Below are 6,200 nucleotides of genomic sequence, written 5' to 3'. Positions count from 1 at the left end.
TCTCCTCCCTCTCACTTCCCCCACTTTGTTTTCAGCTTGTTTCCATCGCCACAATGTGAGTTCAGAGTGCAAAAGTAGTTTACATTCAATCAATTCAGCAGGCAAGGGTGCTGGTGGTGGACTCTTGTCCTTTTCCCAGTAGGCTTAAGCAAAAGCAAACTGCTGCAGTTTCTCTTAGCTTGTGTGATCTTCCTCATTACTAACTTTTGCTGTCTTGACCATACTCTGATATTTCTTGGCCACACGTCTCAGTTTTCATCTATGAAACATTGGAGAATATGTCACTTTGGCCTTTGCTTTCATTGTGGCTGTTTCCTGGTATCTGAAACAAACATTTCCCGTTTGTAGTGGGTTGAAGTTTCATTTCCTAGCAAGCCTGACATGTATATGGCAGTAGAGAAGCTGTATCTCTTACCCTCTGTATCTACTAACCACAGTTACTTCCCTCTTACTTGCATTTCTTCCCCCTCCCCATCTATTCCCTGCTTTATTTCTTCAGGTTTAATTATGTTGTCTGATTCCAATGATCATACCAAATAGATTCAGAGATCATCTGTTAACTTTTATGTTAAAAACAAATGAGCAGCAGACTTTTAAGCAATAGACTGCTTCATCCTGATTTTTTTAAAAAATGACATTTAAATGCCACTCATTTAGTATGACAACTGTTTCTATTTTATTTCATTTCTGTGGTGAATCAGCATGTTTTTGGGTTTCTGAGTTAGCTTGTTGAAAATTATTTCCTACATAGTTTAAACATAATTCAATACACGCCTTTTTATACCCATATTGATTTCAATGCAGCTTAAGCATATGTGTAACTGTGTATGGGACAGTGGCCAAATTTCTTACTACGTCAATGGGTAATGAAATGATAGCATCAGCACTGCCTGGGGTAAATGTTAGTAGCCGTAGTTCTAGAAAATTGCTGTCGATGAAGTTTTCCACCACAAATCTGCTTTGGACAAAATATGTACACATCCTGTGTACGTAAACCTGTGTAAATTTATAAACCCATCTTATTCCCCTTGATTTGCTGGGAGAAGGTCCCCCCCCCCAGTTACTACAGACTGACAGAGACAGAAGTCCTACTTAATCCCTTTCTCACACAATGTTTGGAAAAAGGTTTCTTCTGTACTTGTAGTATGGTATGCAGCATTGAGCTCATTCACCATATTAAATATTAGCCTAGCTACAGTTCCTTTTATTGATATTTTGGTAGACTCATCATTTTAATTATTAAAACTAGTGGTAGATAAAATTGTTTCTCTACCATCTACTTTAGTAATGTATATTTTTTTTGCAAAGATAGCAAAAAACAGATTCACAGAAAATACTGTAGTTGCTATAAAAGCATCTGTTGTTGCTAACTGCCATCAAGTTGACCTCAACTTATGGTGACTTGTTATGAATGGGAGACCTCCAAGTCACCCTATCATCAACAGCCCTCCTCAGGTCTTGCATGCTCAGGGCTGCGGCTTCTTTGAAGTCAACCTGTCTGTAATTTGGTTTTCTTCTTTTCCTACTGCTTTCTTCCTTACCAAACATTATTGTTATTTTCTACTGAGCCATGTCTTGCCATAATATGGCTAAAGTATGACAATCTCAGTTTAGTAATCTTGGCTTCTAGGGAGAGTTCAGCCTTGATTTGCTTTAGGTACTATTGATTAGTCTTTTTAGGAGTATTGCTAAAACTGTTCTCCAGCATCACATTTCAAATGAGTTGGTTTTCTTCCTATCAGCTTTCTTCATTGTCCTGCTTTCACAACCATATATAGAAATTGGAAATATGATGGCATGGACAATCTTAATTTTAGTGTTCAATAATGTAGCTTTACACTTCAGGATCTTGTCTTGTTCCCTCCTGGGGCATCACTAAGAAGGTGCGGTGGGTGCATACTGCACCAGGTGACACCCCAAGGGATATGACACCACTGCTCCCCAAACATACACCTTTGGGCAGAAATGGTCTGTGGCATTCGAGTATGGCAAGGCTCAGTGGTAAGGAGAGCACCAAGTTCTTTATATTTTAAAATTTTAAAATTTAATTTTTTAAAAAATTATTTTAAAATTGTCTTTAAAAACATCACATCTTACTAAATTTTCATTTTAGCCACATGAAACAATGTACATGTAAATACATTTAAACTGTGCATATGATATTGTAATTTAAAGGTATACAGTAGTTTTAATTTTGCTAGTTGTTTATGCCACAACTATTACCATTGTATTGAATGATATAATGGCAATAACAATTTATGAGTAATGTTACTACAAAACATCATTACTGAGGATGCTGTATGCTGTGGTATGGGAGGAGGTCAATGGGTGTGTGTAACAGTATGAGTTACCACACCAGGGGATGCCAACCTTAGTTCCTGGTTCTTTCATAGATGCCCTTCCACATCCTGGTCATCTTCTGATTTCATGACTGCATTTTCCATTCTGATTAATGACTGGGCCAAGGTATGAAAAATCTTGAACTATTTCAATGTCTTCATCATCTACTTTAAAGTTGAATAAATCATCTGTACTAAGCCTGTGTGGTATAGCAGTTTAGGTGTTGGTCAAGGACTGTGGGAGACCAGGGGTCAAATCTCTGCTTGGCCATGGAACACCCTGGGTCGGTCACACTCTCTCAGCCTCAGAGAACGGCAAGGGCAAACCTGCTCTGAACAAGCTTTGTCAAGAAAACCCTGTGATACTTTTGCCTTCAGATAGCCATAGGTCAGAAATAATCTGAAGACACATAACTGAATCCAGCTTCCTTTCCTGAATCCAGCTTAGACATCTGACACTTTCTGCTCCTTATATGTTAAAGTCTTGTAGAATTTTGTGCATCATTTTGCTTGGGAGATTAATGCAATGGTCCTGTGGTTACTGCATTGATGTTCTTCAGGTTGTATTTTGGCTTGGTGATTGGTTATGGCTATATGGATTGATTTTCTCTTAAGTCTTATTGATATCATTTGGTTAGACAATTTGTGTTATATCCTCTTTCTATGCAGTACTGACAAGTGTTAGCTATGGTGCCAATGCCATTGTCTCAGAAAGGTCTTCTACCTATGTCAGCCCCACTACTGTTGCTGCCTAGTAGTTCTTTGGCACACTTAGGGCCCAAACAAACAGGCCAAAATAAAGCTGCTTTGGGTCACTTTGGAGGGATGCTGTTTAAATGCTGCATGCATCCTAAGAGTCCAGAAGTCGCAGCTTCTCTTAAGATGCACGTGTCATTTAAACAGCATACCTCCAAAGTGACCCGGAGCAGCTTTATTTTGGCCTATCTGTTTGGGCCCTTAGTTTGGCTCCTCACCAAAAGCCTGTCTGACATGGGTGATCCTACCAGCACTACTGCTGCCATCAGCATTGCCTCTTGCCTCACAGTAATATGCAATCCCTACACTGCGGAAAGGCAGTGCCATGGTGGGTATTAAAGCATGCTAATATTATTAAACCATAATTATCTATCTTAAAACTTTGATGTGGGATACCTGGGAAGAATGCAATCCAGCTCCAGACACCAAAACAGTACAGAGGAAAAGTGGAACAAATAATCCTTTATTGTCACCTTCCACTTCATGAAGATGAGCCACAGAATCTTAACTGTGGTGGTTTACAGACTGCCCAAAAAGGGCGGTCTGCCGCCGCCTCTGTTGCCGCTGCTGGGAAGCCTCAGCCTCCAAATGGGGAGGGTTCCTGGTGGCAGAAAAAGAAGCTGCAAAAAACGGTTTCTTTTTGCGTTGCGGTTGTGACGCATGAGTGCACAAATGGCAAATGGCGCACTCGTGACGTCGCAAGCGCAGGGGGACGTGCGGATGCTAAGCATCCGGCATGTCAAAATGGCGGCGCCAATGTGTATAGGGTGCCGCCATTTTGTACGTGCTCGGCACGTACTAGGGTTAGGGCATCCGGAAAGGACGCCCTTTTGTAACCCTAGTATGTGCCAAGCACATACTACTGGCGCGTCTGGAACGTGCCCATGATAGCTATGTGATGGGAGTTCATATATCACTATAAATTTTATGCTTTCCACTATGTTGATGGTGTAATACTAATGCTGGGATCCTGTTGGAGTCTAAGGCCCTTTACAGACTGGCCTGAAAGGCCTGCTGGAGGCAGAGTCGGGGCGTAATGTCTTGACGATGCACACCTGACTCCCCCAGGGTGCCCTGACACCACATGCTGCTTCAGGGCCATGGCATGCTTCCGGCACTGCATCTAAATGACGCAGAGTTGAAAAGGCACTATATAGCCACACCACCACAGCTAGGGTGTCTTTTTGAGGGAGCAAAAAGACTTTTTACAGCTCCTTTTTGCGCCCTCAAAAGGCCAGATCAGAGTCATGGCGTGAGGTTGCCATGGCCTTGATCTGGCTAGGAAAGGGGTGGCTGGAGGCCACCCCTTAGGGGCAGTCTGTCAAGCCCATAAGGGGCCTACTGTACTGTTTTTCATGTCTTTCCTTAACTGATGTACTTAATAAAACTACATTATGCTTCCCATCATGTTAATCTACACTTGTGCAGTTTACATGACGGTTGTGCAAATAGCATCTTCTGTTTACTGGGGTTGCGTGTCTAACGAAGCACTTGTCTGTTGTGTAAGGGAAAGCTAAATGACTGTTACTGCAAGTTCAGTGAAGTTATTAGTATTATGCACCATCCAAGACTACACAACTGCATGTGCAGTGGTTACACTTGTGGAACTCTGCTTATGCAGCCATGAAATGAATTCTGTCATTGTGCAGCAGCTGAAAAAGTACAATCTCATGCATAAAGGAAATTATGATGTATGATGTTAAGAGAATTCCAGAGTGTACTGTAGGGAAAGTGAGAGAGATACTGAACTGTTGTCTCCCTCATTTTTCAGTCAGGCAATTGACTGAAAAATAAACAGGCAGGAGGAATTGAAGTACCTTGTTTCAACAAGAGATCTAATTGACTGGATGTGGTATCTGGGTTGTACTGTGGTGGTGGTAAGCACAGTGATAGCTTAGTAGGCAAAATGTACATCTCCAGATGTTGTTGGCTTGCAGCTGTGGTGGGTCCTACCACCCTAGACAGTGGGGAAGAATCTAGCTGTAATTCAACAACATTTGGAGACTCAAGATATCCAGTCCCCATCTGGAGACTCTCCCCTACTTGGCTCACAATTCAACCCTTCCTTACAAACTGGTCATGTCACAGTGTTCCAAGGGATTGTAGGTATTGTTGGCTGATTCTGTGGATTAATAGTTATGTTTTATACCAAGACTCATTCAGTGTATGTTCCATATTCATAAATGCAAACTCATTACAGTAAAATGTGGATTTCCATGGACTGGAGGATAATGGAAAGACAGGTGGAACAGGATACTCAGCTTAATTCAATTACCAGGTTTTGAATATATTCAGTATTATATTATAAAAAAGGCCATCCATTTTAAGTGCATTCATTATAGTTCAGCTAATGGGAGCCTTCCTAGCACAGAGATAAAAATAGGGAAACAATCCACTGTTCACTGTCAGAAAAACCCTTATACATTTCTTATGTGAATTTCAGGTCAAGATACTATAAAAGAACCAAAAATACTACCTCCTTATAGTCACTAGCCAGCATCCTATTGGTGATATGTGCAGGTACATGGCATAGTGGGTTCAATGATGGACTATGACTTTGGAGACCAAAGCTCAGTTCCCTGCTTGGCCATGAAACCCACTGGGTGACCTTGGGCAAGTTACATGCTTTCAATCTCAGATGAAGGCAATGGCAAACCACCTGTGAACAAATCTTGCCAAGAAAACCCCAGCATGTGTTTGTTTTAAGGCCGCTGTAGGTCAGAAATGACTTAAAGACACAACAACAACATTGAATTATATCTGCATCTGTTCATTTGTAGCCATTGTGGGAGGAGATATTCACTACCTTTGTGCACTGATGCCTAGTCGTTTGTTGAAAGGTGAGGGACAGCCAAGGAATATCCAGCTATATTCCTATAGTCAGATGCATGATGGTCACATCATCTCCCAGGACTTCTAGAAGATACCTTCATCATTTTGTGTCCAGCTGTAGGAACATAGCCATATGTTCCTTGGCTGCCCCTGCCCTTCCCCAGCCATGTCAGAGGCCTAGACAAGCGACAGGTGAGTTCTCCCTGCAAAGAGATAGTGTGGGATAATAATAATAATAATAATAATAATAATAATAATAATAATAATAATAAT

This window comes from Sceloporus undulatus, chromosome 3 (assembly GCF_019175285.1).
Source record: "Sceloporus undulatus isolate JIND9_A2432 ecotype Alabama chromosome 3, SceUnd_v1.1, whole genome shotgun sequence".
Lineage (NCBI taxonomy): Eukaryota > Metazoa > Chordata > Lepidosauria > Squamata > Phrynosomatidae > Sceloporus > Sceloporus undulatus.
This window is presented reverse-complemented; position numbering follows the sequence as displayed.